At 43.1% G+C, this 24,874-nt stretch overlaps 1 protein-coding gene across 1 annotated transcript in view; it reads right to left on the bottom strand.

Annotated features, from left to right (window-relative positions):
* Nucleotides 1-24,176, bottom strand: part of svila (supervillin a) — a 134,179-nt gene extending 110,003 nt beyond the window's left edge. The window contains exon 1 of the mRNA XM_024000325.2: nucleotides 23,737-24,176. The gene's annotated coding sequence lies outside the window, so the exon portion shown is untranslated. The remainder of the gene's footprint in view (nucleotides 1-23,736) is intronic.
* Nucleotides 24,177-24,874: the final 698 nt, after the last annotated feature.

Genomic DNA, 24,874 nt, shown 5'->3' with positions numbered 1-24,874 from the left:
ATGTAGCTACTGTTTTAGTTGCGCTTGTTCGTATATACTCTTATACTATGTGATGGTACATGATGTCATAGCTGGGCAGTGGTGAGCTAGAGGAGTCATTGTCTGCTCTTTTCTCTGTAGGATGGCTGTTAATAACCATGTTGCATTTGCCTTCCTGAAATTTGTAATTTAAAGGGCAGCCTTCCTTATGGTCCGATAGCAGGGATTCAGTTAATCTCGGCTGTCAAGACCTTCGGAGTGTAGTCCGCTCAGGAATCCATCTGTTCGCTTGAGTTCAGTTAAGGTGATGTGTCAGGTTTACATTAACCTTAGCTAGAGGCTGTCTGTTTGATGGCTTCTTCAGTCTTAAATGCACTAAAATGTTCCATCCTTTAATCTTGCATGATAGCCATTCAATTGTATTATGGACACTTGCATGTTAACAGTATTTACGCACTCAGTAATGAACAATTAGCAATGGAACATCAGTCGTCATAACAAGAACTAACACTGCCTTGTCCTCTCATGCTGAGCACGGGCGGCACCTGGCTAACCTCTGTTCAACACTGATGCTGGCAACCAATTACAAGATCCTGGAACTCCTCACGGTTCTGGTTCCTTCGTCAGTGCTGCGGGTCAGCTCCGAGCTATGGGCCGCCCACTCCTGCATCGGCACTGCTTTTCAAAATCGTTCACGGCTTGACCCTCAAGATTATGGGCCATAATCCTCTACTGCCTACAATGTTACACTTGATTGGTATTCTGAGTGTGGAGTCCACATTAGTTTGGCAGTCTTGCTAATATGATCATAATTGTCAGCACTATGATCCAGTAACTGTGTGGTTTCTGTTCTGCATCGCATCTGATACAGTATATTACACTGTTAGCTACAGGTGGTTGGCTGGCACCTGGCAGTGCATCTATTGTGCAGGTGGTTGACTGGGCTCATAGATAGAATATTCTATGTACCAAGAGGACAACTCATCTTGCTCAGCAAGGCCACCCGGTGGTGCATCTATATTGCAGGTCAATGTAAATAGTCCAGGTGGCCATTTGATGAATTGTTCAGCAGTCTTATGGCTTGAGGGTAGAAGCTGTTAAGGAGTCTTTTGTTTCTAGACTTGGCGCTCCGGTACCACTTGCCGTGCGGTTGCAGAGAGAACCGTCTATGACTTGGGTGACAGGCGTCTGACAATTTTTTGGGACCTTCTGACACCACCTAGTATAAAGGTCCTGGATGGCAGGAAGCTTGGCCCCAGTGATGTACTGGGCCGTACACACCACCCTCTGCAGTGCCTTACGGTCCGATGCCGTGCAGTTGCCATACTAGGTGGTGATGCAACCGGTCCGGATGCGCTCGATGGTGCAGCTGTAGAACTTTGAGGATCTGGGGACCCATGCCAAATCTTTGCAGTCCCGAGGGGGAAATGGTTGTGTCGTGCCCTCTTCACGACTGCCTTGGTGTGCTTGGACCATGTTAGTTTGTTGGTGATGTGGACACCAAGGAACTTGAAGCTCTCAACCTGCTCCACTGCAGCCCCGTCGATGAGAATGGGGGCGTGTTCGGCCCTTCGTTTCCTGTAGTCCACGATCAGCTCCTTTGTCTTGCTCACATTGAGGGAGAGGTTGTTTTCCTGGCACCACACTGCCAGGTCACTGACCTTCTCCCTATAGGCTGTCTTGTCATTGTCGGTGATCAGGCCTACCACTGTAGTGTCATCAGCAAACTTAATGGTGTTGGTGTCGTGTTTGGCCACGGAGTTGTGGGTGAACAGGAAGGTACTAAGCACACACCCCTGAGGGGCCCCCAGTGTAGAGGATCAGCGTGGCAGATGTTGCCTACCCTTACCACCTGGGGCAGCCCGTCAAAGTTCAGGATCCAGTTGCAGAGGGAGGCGTTTAGTCCCAGGGTCCTTAGCTTAGTAACGAGATTTGTGGGCACTATGGTGTTGAACACTGAGCTGTAGTCAATGAACAGGCTTCTCACATATAAAACTTATGACCGGTAGTGTAACATCTACTCATTCTACACAAAGGGAATCTTTATTTATTTTTTATTTTTTTCTACATTGTAGAATAATAGTGATGAAATAACACATAGGGAATCATGTAGTAACCAAAAAAAGTGTTAAACAAATCAAAATATATTTTATATTTGAGATTCTTCAAATAGCCACCCTTTGCCTTGACAGCTTTGCACACTCTTGGATCAGTTGGTCCACGCATGCTTAGAGTACACGTCCTGGTAATCTGTCTGGCCCCGCGGCTTGGTGAATGTTAACCTGTTTAACAGGTCAGGCTCATATCGGCTATGGAGTGAGTGATTGATTACACAGTCGTCCAGAACAGCTGGTGCTCTCATGCATGCTTCAGGGTTGCTTAAAAAAGGCATTTAGCTCATCTGGTAGGCTCACGTCACTGGGCAGCTGATGCGGATGTTGCCTGTGATCTATGGCTTCTGGTTGGGATATGTACGTACGATCACTGTGGGGACGATGTCGCCGATGCACTCATTGATGAAGACGGTGACTGATGTGGTGTACTCCTCAATGCCATTGGAAGAATCCCGGAACATATTCCAGTCTGTGCTAGCAAAACAGTCCTGTAGTGTAGTATCCGTATAATTATGGTCTGATTTGCCAAATGGAGGGCGAGGGAGAGCTTTGTATGAGTCTCTGTGTGTGGAGTAAAGGTGGTCTAGACTTTCTCTCTGGTTGTACATGTGATATGCTGGTAGAAATTAGGTAAAACAGATCCTGCATTAAAGTCCCTCGCCACTAGGAGCGCCGCTTCTGGATGAGCATTTTCTTGTTTGTTTATGACCTTATATAGCTCGTTTAGTGCGTCTTAGTGCCAGCATCGGTTTGAGGTGGTAAATAGATGGCTACGGATAATATAGGTGAGAACTCTTGGTAGATAGAATACCCCATGATAAGCTGTAGACCACACAACCTGAGGCGAGCAATACCTCAAGACTTCTTTAATAGACATCACGCATAAGCTGTTTTTGACAGACACACACCCCTGCCCCTCGTCATACCAGACGTAGCTGCTCTACATGACTCGTTGGTAGGATAGCCCTAATCGTAGATCATCCAATTTATTTCCCAATGATTGCATGTTGGCCAATAGTACGGATGGTAGTGGAGGTTCTCACTCGCCTACGAATTCTCACAAGGCACACTGACCTCCGCCCCCTTTTCTCCACGCGAACGACCGGGATTTGGGCCTGGTCTCGAGAAAGCAGTATATCCTTTGCGTCGGACTCGTTAAAGGAAAAAACATTTTTTTGGTTCAGTTCCAGGTGAGTAATTGCTGTTCTGATGTCTAGAAACTCTTTTCGGTCATAGACGCTAGCAGCAACATTATGTACAAAATAAGTTAAACACAAATAAACTAACAAAATAGCACGGTTGATTAGGAGCCCGTAAAAAAACGGCAGTCATCCCCTCCGGCGCCATTACCATAACATCTTGCCTCCGAGGGCACCCGGCGGTGCGTCATGTTAAAGTAATACGGCTACATTAGCTCATGCTACATCGTTAGTATTCACACATTAGCTAGTAGTCAGTCATGTATGGTAGAAAGACCTTCGCTGGTCTATTGAGAGCTCTTAAAAATGGCGCATTCTGCTATACACATAGTTAATCGTCTGGCTTGGGGTTCTGCTGTTTTGGGGGATTTGATATAGCATGTCGTGCTCACTGCCTGTAGTTATATTATCATCTTCACATGATGCGTCGCTCTGGCAGTGAGCTACCCTGAAGGAGCAGAACCCTAATGCCAAAACGCGTTTACCGTACGTGTCCTGAAATTAAGCGTAGCCAGTTCAGAAGGGAAACCCGAGTGTGGCGGCATCAGTTGATTGCGTCAGCTGATATCGCGGCAATTACATGCAGTCTATTTAAGTTGACCAGTTTCATACATGCTTCCTGAATGCCACGCACTAGCATGTGCTGGTGTCTTGCTGCCGAAACTAGCTGTTATTTGCTGTTTCCCACCACCACCCCAGCCTACACCTGTCTGGGTTCTGGGTTTCTTCCTCCAGGGGATTTGACATAGCATAATTGTGCTCACTGCCTGTAGTTAGATTATCATCTTCATATGCACGTCGCTCTGGCAGTGAGCTACCCTGAAGGAGCACAGCCCTAACGCCAAAAGGAACATTATCTTGAATAAATGGTTAAACGTACACATGGTGTTCCCTTTCTGAATTATATTTGTCGATTTATCATTGTTTTGCTTCGCAGATGTGTGTGCGCGCGAGTACTGGTGTTCTCCTTGGCAGTCTATGGGCTACTACTGTCCACGGATGGCTAGTGGTTAGAGCTAGTTAAATAAAGGTAAAAATATATCTATCAGTACATTGTAGAATAATAGTGAAGACAAACTATGAAATAACACATGGAATCATGTGGTAACCCCCAAAAAGTTCAATCAAAAATATATTTTAGATTTTTGAAAGCCACCCTTGACAGCTTTGCACACTCCTGGCATTCTCTCAACCAGCTTCACCTGGAATGCTTTTCAACAGTCTTGAAGGAGGTCCCACATATGCTGAGCACTTGTTGGCTGCTTTTCCTTCACTCTATGGTCCAACTCATCCATGACTTGTTTCAGGAGAGCCATTTGAACGTTTTTTTTTTATTTTTTAATAAGAATGCCTTCTGGAACATGAACTTTCATGTCCCTTAAACTTGTATGCCATCTGTAAATTACGAGCCTAGTTGGTTAAGCTACAGAAAGACAGCAACCTTCCCACTAGCCATGATTGGCTAAGATAATGAGTGGGCTGGACATGCCGAGAGGGGAGTTCGGATTGGTCTGCCATATAGAAGGCTTTTGTCTATTTGAGCTGGCCAGTCTGTGTTGGTAATCCTGTCGAACGCGGCTTTTAAAAAATAATATTGTGTAGTGGAGCTGCATAAATGTTGATCTCCACTTTCTGGAGGTTCGAGTATTGAAATCAGTGGAATTAGAGTATGATAGCTAAAGAGATGGAGAAAACACCTGTCTCCGGATTACATCTTCAAACTAAGGGAAACAATGGCATGGCATCCGTGACACGTCCATCATGCATGATGATGTATACGGGTAACAGTCGAGCTTGCCACATTCAGATATTACACGTTTTTAATTTTGACAGAAAGTGGTTTAATTTCAAGCCAAAGTGTACTGTTAGCTAGCTAACGTTATCTGGCTGGCTCCCTAGCTAACGTTATATAATATTCGTATCCCAGAGCTGTTTGCTTGGCTAGTTAGAGCCTAATGTTAGCTAGCTAACATTGAACCTGGTTGGTTAGCTCCCAGAAGATTCATGCAGGGTAGTAATGACACGATTAGGCACCATGTTCATGGTTGTTTAACTAGCTAACATTGGCTGGCTCGCTAGCTAACGTTACGTGTATGATCCTACACATTGTTTACCTAGCTAGCTAGCTACAAGTCTTAACAAAAGACTCCTATGCAAGTAACCATTTCAGGTGCATTCATAAATTCAGTCTGAGTATGCCAGAGCGCAGAATAACTAATGAATTTACTAACGCACAACACATGTTGAATGGCCAGTGTCAGCAAAAAAGCATAAATGAAATTTGCCAGCAGTGCTGGTTAGGGCTGTTTTCATGTTATTCAGAGGTTAAAAAAATCAAATATATAAAAAATAAAGTTAGAGCGCCAGGTGTGCATTCTGAACGCTCCGAGAGCGAAACGAGATGGGTGAGGGTGTGAACGATGCTGAATAGGTGTAGACAAAGAGCTCTTCACTAGGTACCAAAACATTCATTGGCAATTTTTGCAAAAGTGAGTTTACAAGTTTATCAACATTCAAAGCAGAATTGCTTTCCCATTGTTCCTCAAAAATGCAGTGTATGATATACCATTTTGTAGCTGAGTCTCTACTTTTATCAAATGTAAAAAAACACATGTTGCTACATAAGACCGATTTGAGACGGTTGGTCACATCTCAATTGGGTTGAGGTTGGGTGACTGTCGAGGTCAGGTCATCTGACAAAGCACTCCATCACTCTCCTTGGTCAAATAGCCCTTACACAGCCTAGAGGGGTGTTGGGTCATTGTCCTGTTGAAAAACAAATGGATAGTACCACTAAGCGCAAACCAGATGGGATGGGTGTTGCTGCAGAATGCTGTGGTAGCCATACTGGTTAAGTGTGCATTGAATTTTAAAATAAATCAGAGCGTCAAAAGCAAAGCACCCCCACACCTCCTCCATGCTTCACGGTGGGAACCACACATGCGGAGATCATCCGTTCACCTACTCTGCGTCACAAAGTCATGGCAGTTGGAACCAAAAATCTCCAACTTGGACTCATTAGACCAAAGGACAGATTTCCACCGGTCTAATGTCCATTGCTCGTGCTTCTTGACCAAAGCAAGTCTTCTTATTGGTGTCCTTTAGTAGTGGTTTCTTTGCAGCAATTCGACCATGAAGGCCTGATTCACGCAGTCTCCGATGAACAGTTTATGTTGAGATGTGTCTTACTTGAACTCTGAAGCATTTATTTGGGCTGCAATTTCTGAGGCTGGTAACTAATGAACGTATCCTCTGCAGCAACTCTGGGTCTTCCTTTCCCGTGGCGAACCTCATGAGAGCCAGTATCAAAGCGCTTGATGGATTTTGCGACTGCACTTGAAGAAACGTTCAAAGTTCTTAATTCTCCAAATTGACCGACCTTCATGTCTTAAAGTAATGATGGACTGTCATTTCCTTTAGCTTATTTGAGCTGTTCTTGCCATAATATGAATTTGGTCTTTTACCAAGTAGGACCATCTTCTGAATACCACCCCTACCTTGTCACAACAACTGATTGGCTCAAACACATTAAGGAAAGAAATTCCACAAATTACCTTAAGGCACACCTGTTAATTGAAATGCATTCCAGGTGACTACCTCATGAAGCTGGTTGAGAGAATTCCAAGAGTGTGCAAAGCTGTTATCACGGCAAAAGGTGGCTATTTGAAGAATCTCAAATTTAAAATATATTTTGATTTGTTGAACACTTTTTTTGGTTACTGCATGATTCCGTGTGTTATTTCATAGTTGATGTCTTCACTATTATTCTACAATGTAGAAAATAGTAAAAATAAAGAAAACCCCTTGCATGAGTAGGTTTATCCAAACGTTTGACTGGTACTGTGTATATTACACACACGTATGCAGACACCCTTTCAAATTAGCAGAGTCGGCCATTTCAGCCACACCGTTGCTGACAGGCATATAAAATAGAGCCATCCAATCGCCATAAAACATACATTGGCAGTAGAATGCTCTTACTGAAGAGCTCAGTGACTTAACGTGGCACAGTCATAGGATGCTACCTTTCCAACAAGTCAGTTCGTGAAATGTCTGCCCTGGTAGAGCTGCCCCGGTCAACTGTAACTGCCGCTATTGTGAAGTGTAAACATCTAGGAGCAACAACAGCTCACCCGCGAAGTGGTAGGCCACACAAGCTCACAGAACGGGACCACCGAGTGCTGAAACACGTAGCATGTAATAATCATCTGTCCTCAGTTGCAACGTGCACTACCGAGTTCCAAACTGCCTCGAAGCAACTTCAGCACACAAACTGTTCGTCGGGAGCTTCATGAAATGGGTTTCCATGGCCGTGCAGCCGCACACAAGCCTAAGATCACCATGCGCAATGCCAAGCTTCAGCTGGAGTGGTCTAAAGCTCACCGCCATTGGACTCTGGAGCAGTGGAAACGCGTTCTCTGGAGCCTAATCAGTGCCCGACTTCACGAATGTTATTGTGGCTGAATGGAAGCAAGTCCCCGCAACAATGTTCCAGCATCTAGTGGAAAGCCTTCCCAGAAGAGTGGAGGCTGTTATAGCAGCAAAACGGGGGACCAACTCCATATTAATAACCATGATTTTGGAATGAGATGTTAGATGAGCAGGTGTCAACATACTTTTACTCAAGTATGACAATTGGATACTTTTTCCACCACTACCTTTTTGCCTCCGTGGATCAAAACTTTTTCTGCCTGTTCCCAAAATCATTTAGAGTGTAGGCCATTTGGCACAGGCACAGTTAGGCCCAAAATGATTAAGCACTAATGCCAGAGCCTAAAATAAAGAAAAACCTCAATCTAGACTATAAATATAAATTGCACAATAATTATACATTTATGTATAAGGAAAGTTATTGTTTTCCTTTTATTCACCCCATCTGACACCCACCGGCCCTTCATCCGCACAATATTTAATAACCCTAAACGCCCCACAGATATAACCGCAGGGTCTGTGGGTTATGATTCAACCCGCGCTTCACTAGTGTACCTGTTTTTCTCAGGACAGTCAGACACATTTTTGTGGTCGCGACTTTTCAGGCTACAAAAAAAAAGGTACATTTATGAACAAGACACATCAATTAATGTAGGCCAAATCAATGGCAATCGCTGAATGTCATTATGCACACTGTTGTTTTTGTAAAAGTCAATTTCTTCAAATGATGCGAGTATACATGCAGCTTGGATGCTGGAATTACTGAATAAAAATATAAAAACAACATTTTCAAAGATTTGACTGAGGCACATAAGGAAATGAGTCAATTGAAATAAATTATTTTGGACCTAATCTATGGATTTACTGGGAATACAGATATGCATCTGTTGGTCACAGATACCTTAAAAAAATATATATAAAAAATTGGGGTGTAGATCAGAAAACCAGTCAGTATCTGGTGTGACCACCATTTTCCTCATGCAGCATGACATCTTCGCATAGAGTTGATCAGGCTGTTGATTGTGGCCTATGGAATGTTATTCCACTCTTCAATAGCTGTGTGAAGTTACTGGATATTGGTGCGAACTGGAACACGCTGTCATGTGTGTTGATCTAGAGCATCCCAAACACGCTCAAATGGGTGACATGTCTAGTGAGTATACAAGCCATGGAAGAACTGGGACATTTTCACCTTCCGAGAATTGTGTACAGTTCCTTGCAACATGGGGCCATGCATTATCATGCTGAAACATGGCGGCGGATGAATGGCATGACAATTGGCCTCAGGATCTCGTCAAGATATCTCTGGCTTCAAATTGCCATAGATAAAATGCAATTGTGTTGGTTGTCCGTAGCGAATACCATAACCCCACCATGGGGCACTCTGTTCACAACGTTGACATCAGCAAACCGCTAACCCACACAACGCCATACACCCGGTACAGTTGAAACTGCGATTCATCTGTTAAGAGCACAGTTCTCCAGCATGCCAGTGGCCATCTAAGGAGAGCATTTGCCCACTGAAGTCGGTCCCGACACCGAACTGCAGTAAGATCAAGACCCCAGTGAGAACGACGAGCACGCAGATTAGCTTCGAGACATTTGACAGTTGAAGAAATTCTTTGTGCATATGGAAAATGTCTGGGATCTTTTATTTGAGCTCATGAAACCAACACTTTACATGTTGCGTTTATATTTTTGTTCAGTGTATTTTGGGGTAGACGAACATGCAGTTAGCCTACTTTCTGAAGTGATTTGTTTGACATCCAGGGGGAAATATCAGGACTGGTTGTGTTCATGCCACATTAAAAAGTAATACATTTTTACAGGTTAAATGACATCTTTGTTAGGCCCATAAAATGTTTTATGTCATGGTGTAATTCGCACTCTGCTTAAATGGCTAACTACTACTCTCCATCTGGCCATCCACAGATCTCTACCCACTCAGACAACTTATGCTCCTAAAACGATTATTGATTAGATGTATTACTCCATTACACTGATGTCCATTAGTGCTTAAACCCACCTCAACCACTCCAGTACCCCTGCACATTGAATAAGGTACTGGTAGGGCTTTGCGATTTACCGTATTTTACTATATACACACACACACACACACCGGTATTTATGCACGGACCGGTTTGGGTTTTTAACTTTACCTTCTATAACTATATTTTAATGTTTGGTTTGTTAAAATGTGATACGCTGTGTTTAACATCCATTTTTATTGTTTACTCAGCTACTGGAGTGATCCCTCCGCTCTCCATGCTGCTTTCCACACAGACCTAGTCCCACCTCCTGTCACTCAAGGAGCGCATTGGTTGCTGCTTGACCACCAGACACTTTCGTTCAGTCTGCATAGTCAATGCAGCACAATGTTGATGATAACGATGTTTCTACTTTGATCTTAATATAAATCCATAAGCATTCTACAATTACAATATTAGCTTGTATTTTCTTAGCAAGTTGAGCTAAATCGTGTTAGCCACTAATGCTAACCGCTAGTTAGCTGGCTAGCTAACTAGCTAATAAAAGTAGTGAGTCAGCGCAAACGTAGCTAGCTAATACATCCCGATACCAGTACTGGTGGAGGCTTAAATCAGCATGTTGTTTGTGCAACATCTAAAATCAAGGAGGAATATGTTGGCTATATGAATAAAGCTTTAATGTAGCCAAAGATGATAGGGTCCCTCAGGAAACACTTATCACGTGGTTCCTACCCTGTCACAATAACTCGTCCATGGCATTTTCATTAGTTGTCATGTCAAACACTATTCAAAGTGCCCACTATAGAATTATAACATTCTATTGACAATAATTCCAAAAATTCACTCGTGTTTTGATCTAAATCGCAATTGCAACATTTGGTAAAAAATAAGGCCTAGTATTTTTGCCCATATTGTGGCACTGTGGAATTGATCTCAAATGACTGCAGGAAATGTAGAAATGGATGAAAATGCAGAACATTTTAGGTTGAAGTTGAATTGAACAGTGTAAAACAATCCGAATGGAGAAAGACCCATTGAAATCACTTAGAATATATATGTGATGCCACCCTAGGGTCACACACTACTCAAAACAAATTCAGAAGTTTATTAATCAAAAACATAAAATACTGTCATCAATGTGAAAAATACCATGATATTTTGGCCATATCGCCCAGCATTCTCATGTTAAAAAAAAATAATAAAAAAAAAATCACATCGTTTTAACAATATTTTTTTTCTATCATTATCTATATTAACAATATCACTGCATTGTTGGGAAAGAGCTCTCAAGGTAAGACTTTTTTGCATCCCGTTTGCATCCTGTGCCCCTGGTGAATAAACCTTGAAAACTTTAAACACTGAAGCCTGCAGGCTATAGGCCTCAAGTCACTAACAATGTTTTGATGTTTAAATTCTGATGTAAGCACTTAATCAGATTTATGGAAACAGAGGCAGACACTACCACCCATTTATGCAGTGGGCATTAGGCATTACAACCCAAACATCTGAGAAGTGCCTGCCAGCCTGAGCCCAAGAACTGTTTAATTGCCTTTGTCCATCGCATTAGTGAACACTTAGTCTACTCTATCTTAGTGCAAACTCCAGATTGTTTGGGCTTGGGAGGGAATACGGCTTGCAAATCAATGGCATTTTATCCAATGATGTGAATACTGCACAAATGGATTGGCCTGGAATTAGGGCACTCGGGAATTTCCTGGATTTAAGAAAGTCTCCAATGAGATATACATTAAAACGTTTCCTTTGAATAATATTTTTTAAAATGAAACGTTGCACTTGGCACTCTACTGCACATCCCCGTCAATGCCACTGTTTGTTCAGTAGTTTCAGCAGATCAGGAAATCCCTCAGTTATCGCTCTAACATGTAATCTACTCTACTCCATGGAATCCCTCAACGTATAGTAATCTCACTATAAACCAAGTGAGTTCATGTGGTTGGTTTTATGTGGTAGCTTGGGTAGAACTGAGAATAATAGTTTCTATACATGGTTGTAAATCGGTTGGGGGCGATTTAGTTTCCATGCATTATACTTGTTTAATCAAGAAACCAACTGCAGGATTGATTTCAACATCAACTTCGGACCTGCTGTAGCATTGATCATAAATTATTTGGGATATCGTTGGACATTTGGAGAACACAGAGGTGCGATTGTTTGAGGGATTGCATTACATCTGTATCAATCAACAGTGTTTGAGACACGTTTTACTCGTGTCTCCATGGCAACAAAGCCAACCCAAAACATTATGTCCATCGCATCACACCATCATCAGAACCTAATAGTGAGGGGGCCCAGAGGGGCCACAGCACAAAGTGAGAATCAAAAAAGCACCCTATTCCATGTAGTACACTACTATTGACCAAGGCGCAATTTGGGACACACTCAGGCATCATCCAGCTCTGTATCAGGTGCATTACACGCAGGTGGAACCCCGCTTTACCACAAACACTGACTCTTCACAACAGGGAGACGGAGCAGCGCAAAACACCAACCTCAGCGCGTGCGCCCCCCCCCACCCCCCCCCATCTGCTTTCAATCCCCCCAAAGAGGGTTAGAGGCCCCCCAACTCTGGGCCCCTAACCCTGTGAACCCACTCCCCAAAACAATGTAACACCCAACAGACCTTATGTAACACCCAACAGACCTTATGTAACCACAGCAGGAGAGCATTTCTCACTCTGAAATATAGAGTTAGGAACTCTGGAAACACAGTGGGTAGGCAAACAGAGAGGCCACATCCCAAATTGTACCAGATGCGCTATAAAGTGCACTACTTTTGACCAGAGCTTTATGGGCCCTATTAAAAAGTAGCGACTACATATAGGAATATAGGAATAGGGTGTCATTGGGAACGCATCCACAGACAGAGGCCGAGCACTTATCAGACGCTGTTGGCTTGTCCTGGGGGGGGTTATAGATAATCATAGCCAGCTGTGAAAGGATAAGATCAGTCCAGGAAGCCAATTATGGGATGGATAGCCTGCGATGGTCCAAAAACTAGGAGAGGTTCGGTTGCCAAGGTGATACGATGGTCATACAACACAATAGCTGAGTCCCAAATGGTGCCTAACAATGGTTGTCATTTGGGACAGGCCCTTCAGCTCTCCTGTTGCTATCCATCATATCACAGACAATTAGCATGTTATCCAACACAGTGCTCACTATTCATTCATACCATGGCCAGTCCAGTCCAGTCATCGATTTCATCTAACACCCTACTGCTAATTTTCTGTTGTTCTTCAACTCAACAGGCAACCCTACAGATGTCAAGTCAAGGACAACACCAGCGGTTGATTTTAGTTGTGGAAAATGGTGCCAATCAACTTGTATATACTGTATGAGGAATAGAGAAGCCAACAGTTTGAGCAGTTTGGATTTGAATGTGAAGAAAATCTCTTTGGTAAGAACATGTGACTCATCCCCAACAGACTCACTTTTTTAATCTTTGAGAGACATTTTTCTTCATGTTTTTGCACTTTCAAATTTGAGCAATCATTTCTTCCATAAGGTTAAATAAATTCTGACAAAACAAGGTTCATTTTGTAATAGTCCAATTATTATACTTTTAAAAAATCATAATTTGTTCATTAGACAAATTGTACTGTACGACAAACACAATGCCAGTTTCATAATCCTCTGCAGACATCAGAACATGGAAATTCAGCGAGACAGATTAAGTTCGTATCCAAGATGGCGTAGCAGTCAGACATCTTTTGTCCTCGTCTTGTCACACACATATATATTATTATTATTTTTAAATAATTCTTAACCTCAACATCTCCTGCAATCCGCCTCACCCAATGTGGTATGGATCTGCTATTTTCTTTACTTTTGAACTGGAACCCCCAACAGAAGATAGCCAGCTATTAGTCAGCTAGCCATTGCTAGCGGTCATCAGCTACCTTTAGCCCGGACAACTCCCGCCAGTCTGCACAGCCCGATGCAACTCTGACTTATTTTTCTCCATATCTCCGGATTCCTACCGCAAGCTCTGAACCTTTTCACATGAATCATCGCAGATAGCTAGCTGCTATCCGAGTGGCCACTCCTGGCTAACGTCTCTGTCCCGAAGCAAGAACCAATTAGCCTGGAGCTAGCCTTTGCTAGGCCCATCAGCCACTCCTTGGGCTTCAATACCTATTTTGCCAATTGGCCTGGACCCCTTTTACTGCCGACACGGAGCCCCGCCGACCCAACACGACTGGACTACAGACATAAAACCCCCTCGGGCGAATTTCAACTGGCTTTTCCATCGCGACGTCCCCAGAATGCCCATCTGCTAGCCGCGGCCCACTAGCTGTCTAAAGCATATCGGACTGTTAGCTGAAGAGGCCCATCGGACAAATTCTTTGGCCACTATACCGATTTTGCCAATTGGCCTGGACCCTTTTCCAACACGGAGCCCTGCTGATCCATGACAACTGGTCTGCCGACGTAACAGCACAAGGGGGCTACAACAAACTTCTTCCGTCGAGTCGGCCCTCTAACGCCTTTCTGCTAGCCCCGGCCCGCTAGCTGTCTGAATCGCCGTGTCTCCGGCCCGCCGAGCTACACACTGGACCCCTATGATCACTCGGCTACGCATGCCTCTCACTAATGTCAATATGCCTTGTCCATTGCTGTTTGTTAGTAATTATTGCCTTATTTCACTGTAGAGCCTCTAGCCCTGCTCAATATGCCTTAGTTAACCCTTTAGTTCCATCTCCCACACAAGCGGTGACCTCACCTGGTTTGAATGATGTTTCTAGGAGACAATATCTCTCTCATCGCCACTCAATGCATAGGTTTACCTCCACTGTATTCACATCCTACCATACCTTTGTCTGTACATTATGTCTATTCTACCGTGCCCAGAAACCTGCTCCTTCTACTCTGTTCCGAACATACTAGACGACTAGTTCTTATAGCCTTTAGCCGTACCCTTATCCTACTCTGTTCCTCTGGTGATGTAGAGGTTAATCCAGGCCCTGCAGTGCCTAGCTCCACTCCCATTCCCCAGGCACTCTCATTTGTTGACTTCTGCAACCGTAAAAGCCTTGGTTTCATGCATGTTAACATTAGAAGCCTCCTCCCTAAGGTTGTTTTATTCACTGCTTTAGCACACTCTGCCAACCCGGATGTCCTAGCCGTGTCTGAATCCTGGTTTAAGAAGACCACCAAAAACCCTGAAATTTTCATCCCTAACTAACATTTTCCGCCAAGATAGAACTGCCAAAGGGGGCAGAGTTGCAATCTACTGCAGAGAAAGCTTGCAGAGTTCTGTCTTAATATCCAGGTCTGTGCACAAACAATTTGAGCTTCTACTTTTAAAAAATCCACCTTTCCAGAAAACAAGTCTCTCACCGTTGCTGCTTGCTATAGACCACCTTCTGCCCCCCAGCTGTGCCCTGGACACCATATGTGAATTGATTGCCCCCCATCTATCTTCAGAACTCGTGCTGTTAGGTGACCTACCTAAACTGGGACATGCTTAACACCCCGGCCATCCTACAATCTAAGCTTGATGCCCTCAATCTCACACAAATTATCAATGAACCTACCAGGTACAACCCTAAATCTGTAAACATAGGCAACCTCATAGATATCATCCTAACCAACCTGCTCTCCAAATACACCTATGCCGTCTTCAACTAGGATCTCAGCGATCACTGCCTCATTGCCTGCGTCCGTAATGGGTCTGCGGTCAAAAGACCACCCCTCATCTGTCAAACACTCCCTAAAACACTTCAGCGAGCAGGCCTTTCTAATCGACCTGGGTATCCTGGAAGGATATTGACCTCATTCCGTCAGAAGTGGATGCCTGGTTATTCTTTAAAAAGTGCTTTCCTCACCATCTTAAATAAGCATGCCCCATTCACAAATGTTACAACCAGGAACAGATATAGTCCTTGGTTCACTCCAGACCTGACTGCGCTRGACCAGCACAAAAACATCCTGTGGCGTACTGCATTAGCATCGAATAGCCCCCGCGATATTAAACTTTTCAGGGAAGTTAGGAACCAATATACACAGGCAGTTAGGAAAACAAGGGCTAGCTTTTTCAAGCAGAAATTTGCATCCTGTAGCACAAACTCCAAAAAGTTCTGGGACACTAAAGTCCATGGAGAATAAGAGCACCTCCTCCCAGCTGCCCACTGCACTGAGGATAGGAAACACTGTCACCACCGATAAATCAACGATAATTGAGAATTTCAATAAGCATTTTTCTACAGCATGCTTTCCACCTGGCTACCCATAGCCCAGTCAACAGCCCTGCACCTCCCACAGCGTCTTGCCCAAGCCTCCCCCATTTCTCCACCCAAATCCAGATAGCTGATGTTCTGAAAGAGCTGCAAAATCTGGACCCCTACAAATCAGCCGGGCTAGACAATCTGGACCCTCTCTTTCTAAAATTATCCGCCAAAATTGTTTTAACCCCCATTACTAGCCTGTTCAACCTCTCTTTCGTATCGTCTGAGATCCCCAAAGATTGGAAAGCTGCCGCGGTCATCCCCCTTTTCATAGGGGGAGACACTAGACCCAAACTGCTACAGACCTATATCTATCCTACCCTGCCTTTCTAAGGTCTTCGTAAGCCAAGTTATCAAACAGATCCCCGACCATTTCGAATCCCACCGTACCTTCTCCGCTATGCAATCTGGTTTCCGATTTGGCCATGGGTGCACCTCAGCCACGCTAAAGATCCTAAACGATATCATAACCCCCATCGATAAGAGACAATACTGTGCAGCTGTACTCATCGACTTGGCCAAGGCTTTCGACTCTGTCAATCACCACATTCTTACAGGCAGACTCAACAGCCTTGGTTTCCCAAATGACTGCCTCGCCTGGTTCACCAACTACTTCCCTGACAGAGTTCAGTGTGTCAAATCGGAGGGGCTGTTGTCCGGACCTCTGTCAGTCTCTATGGGTTGCCACAGGGTTCAATCCTCGGGCCGACTCTTTTCTCTGTATACATGGCTTTGCTGCTGGTGATTCTCCGATCCACCTCTACGCAGACAACACCATTCTGTATACATCTGGCCCTTCTTTGGACACTGTTAACCAACCTCCAGACAAGCTTCAATGCCGTACAACTCTCCTTCTGTGGCCTCCAACTGCTCTTAAAATGTAAGTAAAACTAAATGCATGCTCTTCAACCGATCGCTGCCCACACCTGCCCGCCCGACTAGCATCACTACTCTGGACGGTTAGGACTTAGAATATGTAGACAACTACAAATACCTAGGTGTCTGGTTAGACTGTAAACTCTCCTTCCAGACTCACATTAAGCATCTCCAATCCAAAATTAAATATAGAATTGGCTTCCTATTTCTCAAAGCCTCCTTCACTCATGCTGCCAAACATACCCTTGTAAAACTGACTATCCTACCGATCCTCGACTTCGGCGATGTAATTTACAAAATAGCATCCAACACTCTACTCAGCAAATTGGATGCAGTCTATCACAGTGCCATCTGTTTTGTCACAAAAGCCCCATATACCACCCACCACTGCGACCTGTATGCTCTCGTTGGCTGGCCCTCGCTTCATATTCGTCGCCAAATCCACTGGCTATTTCCACTGGCAAATCCACTGGCATATTTAGTTTTTTTGCTAGGTAGCGTTAGTCTACTGTACCTGCACCAAAACACCTGTATTTTTCATGTTTCCAGCACTTATTTCCATGACTGATCAAAACTCATTGTCCCTCGTCTCTCTGTAGCAGGCATATAGTGAACAATATGCTTGGAACGAATCGCAATACATATAGAATCTTGAGAATCGCAATACATACGGTATCAGCAGTTAAGTATCGATTTAATATCGTATTGCAAGGTCTCTGGCAATTCCCAGTCCTACCCACCACCCATTCCTTAGTAATACGATTACACAAAGGTAAATTCTTGTAATAGTTCGGCCCTCATCACCAAACCATCCATCCCATTCCCCTGCAATGTTCAAGAATAATGTTCTTCTCATCTCTGACTGAGGCAGATCTACTAGTTTCACTGCCTGCACTCAGTGAACACACACACGCACTGAGCGCACAAGAAATGATTATCCTTCAAGACCACTTCCAAGTGAGAGGTAATAGGGAGGAGGGAGTCTTCGTAATTAGGGTATGGAGCAGGTCTTTATTTGGCAGGTACTTGTATACCTACCCTACCTGCCAAATAAGGGAGGATTAACATAACACTAGTTTATTGGTCTTGGTGTTCTACCTTGAACCGACAACACTGTCTGAAATAGGTTATGAAAACAGGCCTAATGAGCATTTAGGCTAGTCCGCCGGCGCCATCTACAACAGACGGTCAGTTAACGACATGCTCAAAAGCCAGACAGAATGAGAACATGAGGTCAGGGACACTTACAGTAGATGGGGATGAGTCCCAAATGGCACCCTATTCCTCATATAGTGCACTACTTTTGACCAGGGCTCATAGGGCTTTGGTTAAAATGAGTGCCCTACAGTGTATATATGGAATAGGGTTCCATTTGGAGTCACGGACCGTGATCGCTCTGTATAGGCTGGCCATAAAGATGCTTCATAGGATTAAGATCCATGACAAATCCTACATGACAGACAGTAATCCGGCTACTTTACTTGGGTAATAGATGGGCATTAGACCCATGTATAGGCTACTCCATCCATAGGCATATCTTCTCTATTAGTCCTCTAATGAGATTTCAGCTTGACCATGAATCATTGTAGCCTGAATGTAGATTGTTTCAAGAGACTTGAAAAATACCAAAATAATCCTATATAAAGAACCCATACAGCAGAGCAAACACATTAAACAGTGGGTGGAGTGTGCTTTGGGGGTGATAAAAACAATGTTGTAGTACACTGACCGACATGGACAGGTGTGTGTGTGTTTACCACAGCCTCAAAAGAAAAGATCTGCCGACTACAGTATCGGGGCATTTACACTAGGAAGCTGCATCGCACGGTGAAACATCGGAAGCCGTTAAATTTTAATGAAGGAAAGCGAGAGAAGCGGATGGACAGTTGAGCGATGCGAGCATGGGCGAGGGAGCTGACAGGGCAGGACTAAAGTTGGGGAAAGCTGAACTTTATTCAAATCCTCCACGATATTGCAACGCGAGTGACCAATCAAAGCTCACCATAGCTTCCAACCCCTACATGATTGGCTGACAATGGCTGTTGATAGGTAGCACTACCTAGCTTGCTAAAACCCACATGAGGGTGAGGATAGTGACTAGGCGGCACCGAGGTCCAGTTTGTATGGATGCCTTTAGGTGTGGACCACAGCAACGAAAATCAAAAGTATAACATGCAGTATTCTCCCAAGTGATAAAGGCTACCATCCTATTGTTAGGCCCGTTCTCCTGGCCTCCTGTCCTGGATGTTGAGCTATTGGGTGACATGTTCTAAGGGTAATGTGATCTATCATTTAGTGATAAAGTATTCTGCCCTGGGCGCCAATGTGCTGGCCGGGCTCTCCAGTTTCATAACCTTAAAAAGGTCCCGCATAGTCAAAATTATATTATCCATGAAATTGGATGATATTTGGATGAAACGAGATCAAAGTATGAAAAATGTCCGTCGCTTCTTCATTGATAAGGTTTGATCATAAAGTTACTGGTCCCCTCCTGTGTCAAACATGTTAAATGTCATTTTGCAGACGCTCTTATCCAGAGCAACTCAGAGAGCAATTAGGGTTAAGTGCCTTGCTCAAGGGCACACTGACAGATTATTTTTATCTAGCGACCTTTCGGTTAGTGGTCCAAAACTCAAATTCTAGGCTACCTGCCACTCCATTTGGATTCAGGAGGCGGGAATATTATCGGGATTTTATGACATCACAAAATCCTCATTTTAATACGCCAATGATAACATCTTATTCTCTTAACCAATTTAAATAAGTACTGTGTACGCAGAGGGGCGTGTTTTGCATAGCTAGGTAGCTAGTCTACTGGTGCTAAATAGGTTTCCCCTATTCATCAAAAGCAAATATACTTACAGGATTCTGCGTTCATCCGTGTCTGGTTTTAGCTAGTAACTGTAGGTCTTCAGCCAGCTTTGAACAAAAAGTGGAGAAGGGTCGCCCAAAACTTTGACGCAGTTAACATGTTATTACATCAGACATGCCAAACGGAAGAATCATTCAAACTTCTTGACATCATTTATAGTCATGATATATATATTTTGTAATGAAAAGTAACCAGACCTCACCCTGTAAAGTTTCACCTGAAATTGACCAAGATGAGTACGCTAGCTTGATAAACATTGCTGACAATTCCATTTGGGCTAGCTAGCTATATTGATGTTGGTACAATAACCAAACAGTTGGATATAGGGCTGTGACGGTCTTTGAATTTGAGGTTATGGTAATTAGCCAGGCCAATGTACAGGTCACTGACGTAACCTTATACAAATTTAGAAATGTCAGATTGGAGACGATTGTCACAACTTAACACATAGGCAGGCTATCAGACGCAAAATAAATTTGCAATTTCACTATTGCATTAGGTTATTGGTTTTTCCTTTTTGTATGTGTCCATTTTGTTTACATGCATGTTACTGTTGTCTTAGCCCTATAAGGCCCTATGTAAAAAACAATTCTGTTTGTACACTTGTTCACAAGAATATGAGTCTTAAAACAAGCCTTTACACTTTGTTATTATCATGGCACTTCATCAGTCATCATTATTAAGGTTATTACTTAAAAATATAGATCTACAAATTATGAGATGCCAGGTTGGAGAGGACTCCATCGCATGTGTTGACAACATTAACGCATGATAAAGATATGCCTTCCTCGTCTGTTGGCTTTTCTGCAAATAAAATCAAATACCAATCCCACGTCGCCCCACATACATTGGCGTGTGAAAGTATTCACCACCCTTGGCATTTTTCTTATTTTGTTGCCTTACAACCTGGAATTAAAATAGATTTTTGGGGTGTTTTGTATCATTTGATTTACACAACATGCATACCACTTTAAAGATGCAAAATATTTTTGGTGAAACAATCAAGAAATAAGACCAAAAAAAAGAGAAAAAAACTAATCACCCCCCAAAAATCAATACTTTGTAGGGTTTTATCTTTTTAACAATACCTTTTGCAGCAATTGCAGCTGCAAGTCTCTTGGGGCATGTCTCTAGAAGCTTGGCACATCTAGCCACTGGGATTTTTGCCCATTCTTCAAGGCAAAACTGCTCCAGCTCCTTCAAGTTGGATGGGTTCCGCTGGTGTACAGCAATCTTTAAGTCATACCACAGATTCTCAATTGGATTGAGGTCTGGGCTTTGACTAGGCCATTCCAAGACATTTAGATGTTTCCCCGTAAACCACTCGAGTGTTGCTTTAGCAGTATGCTTAGGGTCATTGTCCTGTTGGAAGGTGAACCTCCGTCCCAGTCTCAAATCTCTGGAAGACTGAAGCAGGTGTCCCTCAAGAATTTCCCTGTATTTAGCACCATCCATCATTCCTTCAATTCTGACCAGTTTCCCAGTCCCTGCCGTTGAAAAACATCCCCACAGCATGATGCTACCACCACGCTTCACTGGGATGGTGTTCTCGGGTGATGAGAGGTGTTGGGTTTGCGCCAGAAGTAGCATTTTCCTTGATGGCCAAAAAGCTAAATTTTAGTCTCATCTAACCAGAGTACATTCTTCCATATGTTAGGGGAGTCTCCCACATGCCTTTTGGCAAAACCAAACATTTTTTCTTATTTTTTTCTTTAAGCAATGGCTTTTCTCTGTCCACTCTTCCATAAAGCCCAGCTCTGTGGAGTGTACGGCTTAAAGTGGACAGATGCTCCACAGCGGAGATTGGAGTTTTGCAGCTCCTTCAGGGTTATCTTTAGTCTCTTTGTTGCCTCTCTGATTAATGCCCTCCTTGCCTGGTGCGTGAGTTTTGGTGGACGCCCCTCTCTTGGCAGGTTTGTTGTGGTGCCATATTCTTTCCATTTTTGAATAATGGATTTAATGGTGCTCTGTGGGATGTTCAAAGTTTCAGAGATTTTTTTATAACCCAACCCTGATCTGTACTTCCCCCACAACTTTGTCCCTGACCTGTTTGGAGAGCTCCTTGGTCTTCATGGTGCTGCTTGCTTGGTTGTGCACCTTGCTTAGTGGTGTTGCAGACTCTGGGGTCTTTCAGAACAGGTGTGTATATATACACACACTAAGATCACGTGAAAGATCATGTGACACTTAAATAAAGTCCACCTGTGTGCAATCGTAGGAAAAACAACATAACATAGGAACAACTTCAAGGGGGATGAACACTTTTGCAAGGCACTGTATCTATTCACACGAACTCCAATGTTTTTTCCCAAATTTCCCAAACTATTAGCATAATGTCACAAACCCACTGCTGCGGTCATTTGATGGCAATGGTTTATGTTCTTCAAAGAGAGGACGCTGTAATGAGAAATAATGTAGTCTAAGCTACTGAAAATAGGCCTTCACAAGATTAAATCATGACAGGAGCATTCGATTCTTAAAGAGATGAGTTCTGACAGGCTACTTTAGGAAACTTTCTGAATGGACATAATTAAATAAAAGGTTAAATAAAATAATATAGGCCTATAGAGAGAATCAGCAAACTCCTACACACCCGTAAATGGACCAGTCAATAAAAGCGACCAGAGTATGTCAGACAACAGAAAATATTTATGCTTTCCTTAAAATAGAAACAAATACACATCCATAGCCTATTTATCAGTGTTGATTAGCCTATAAATGAAGAAAAGACTTATCATATTATACCATGCCAGTTTGGAGAGGAGTGGCGCATTGTCTGTTTGACACAATAATGGCGCATTATTAGGCCTCAGAGAGAACAACCTTGTCGACTACTGTTGAATAATTCATGAATAGTCAGACATATCCAACCTTCTTTAAAATGACCAATTTATTTATTTAGTAGCAAGCAATGAAAATGTGTATTGTATAAAAGAAAGTCCACACAAAGGCCATAGCCTATAGGCTTGTGCTTCTACAACACCTCACATCTAGCGGTTCAGCTGCTTGAGCATCAAACGATAGTTGGAGAGAGGAGATGTAGACGGTTTAATAGACTAAGTAAGCAAAACAATTGATTATAATCATTAGTAAATACTCCCGCTATTAGGTAAAGTTTATCTACATGAAAATAAAAAAGTTAACATGTTATTTTTCCAAAATGTCACCTAGGCCCATTTTAAACAGTTTTGACAGTTATTTTAATGACGGTCTTCATTCATTACAGTCAGTTACACGGTTATTCAATTACCATCACAGCCCTAGTTGGATAAACAAAATAATTTGTGAAACCATGATTTGATGCATGACAGGTTTTTGTTGTTGCATTGTGTATTAGCAAATTTGTTTGAGCATCTCACTGCAACACCGTCCATGCTTGACATGGGTGTTTTCAAAGAACTGTCAGTCAAGGTGAGCTCCCTTGACTGACCGTCTTTTCAGACTTCCTGGTTGTTTGACATGAGAAAACATTTTTCTAAATGCAAAAAAAAATATATATATATATATTTTTTTTATATTGTGGCTAATGTTTTAACAACTCAAAATGCAATTTTACATGGGAATCAGAATGACTGTTCGGTACTTTAAGTCCCAAATGGCACCCTATTCCCAACTCTGGTGAAAAATGTGCATTATATGGGTGCCATTTGAGACGTTACCAACCTCTCCAAAGGCGCAGGCGCTGTAAATGCGAACCTTTTACTTTAAACCTTATGTGCGGGGAATTAAGACCGTTTGATCAGATATACCAATGATATCATGTCAGTGGACTGTTATTTGAGAATGAAAGCAATAGGCTACGTGACAGTGATGGACTGCAAGGGATAATAGGCTACAATACGCAATCAATGGGGAGTAGGGCATGTTTGTTTTTTTTACACGCTGTGCAACGTTAATTGATTAATTGTTAGCACAGATTAACAAAATGAACATCCCAAAAAAGAATGCATTATAACGGGGAAGGAAATGTCGAAACATTTAAAATTAGTAATTTGGTGAGTGCAAAAACATGCAATGAAATGAACTTACCACTGGCACCCTTTGTTGAATTTTAAACGATATGACAATTAGCCTATGGATGACGTCTTCGAATATTCTGAGGGAAAAGTTCTTTGTCATTCGCTAATTCTTTAAGCAGTCATGTTTGCGAGAGAAATCAGACGATACGATGTTTGAACATCAATTTTCCGAAGTCTTTAGAATTTGTCAACTGTCCATACGTTCTGATGCTTAATTCTAAATCCTTAAATAATCGCCTAAGACACTGTTTATTTTACAAAAGTAAATAGGAACGCTGTCCGGAGAGAAACAAACGCCGCTGACAATTCCGAATGGGCTTGCTCAAGTGCAACCTCTCATTGTATGCATAGAAACGTACGCTCGCCTCCTTTGTAAACTTATCCGCAGTTGCCTTGTGCTAGTAGCTTCCGCACGACGTGAACCAATTCTTAAAGGACAAGACCCATCCGGGCATAGTCCAAAGTAGCCCTTGAGCATGACTTTAGGGCGCCTTTACGTACACTACATGGCCAAAAGTATGTGGACACCCCTTCAAATGAGTGGATTCGGCTATTTAAAGCCACAGCCGTTGCTTACAGGTGCATAACATCGAGCACACAGCCATGCATTCCCCATAGACAAACATTGGCAGTAGAATGGACAATACTAAAGAGCTCAGTGACTTTCAATGTCGCACGGTTATAGGATGCCACCTTTCCAACAAGTCCATTCTTCTAGAGCTGCCCCAGTCAACCTTAAGTGCTGTTATTGTATAGTGGAAACGTCTTGGAGCAACAACGGTCAACTGTAAGTGCTGTTATTGTATAGTGGAAACGTCTTGGAGCAACAACGGTCAGCTGCGAAATGGTAGGCCGCACAAGCTCACAGAAGTGGACCACCGAGTGCTGAAATGCGTAACGTGTAAAAATCATCTCTCCTTGGCTGCAACACTCACTACCGAGTTCCAAACTGCCTCTGGTAGCAATGTCAGCATTGTAGGGAGAAGGCAGGAATTCCACCTAGAGTTTGAGACCTAGGTCCAAAGTTGTGGACATTTTACAAAGGCACTCAAAACCACCTGTACAGATACACGCCTCTTAAACCAACAAACAGAATCATTCAGATTTGCCAGGTTGAAAAGCAGCCAACGTGTATACATTATCTATCC

The sequence above is a fragment of the Salvelinus sp. IW2-2015 genome, linkage group LG14, assembly GCF_002910315.2.
Source record: "Salvelinus sp. IW2-2015 linkage group LG14, ASM291031v2, whole genome shotgun sequence".
In the NCBI taxonomy this organism is placed as follows: Eukaryota; Metazoa; Chordata; class Actinopteri; order Salmoniformes; family Salmonidae; genus Salvelinus; species Salvelinus sp. IW2-2015.
The sequence above is the reverse complement of the archived record's forward strand: the minus strand, read 5'-3'. Positions and strand labels throughout refer to the sequence as shown.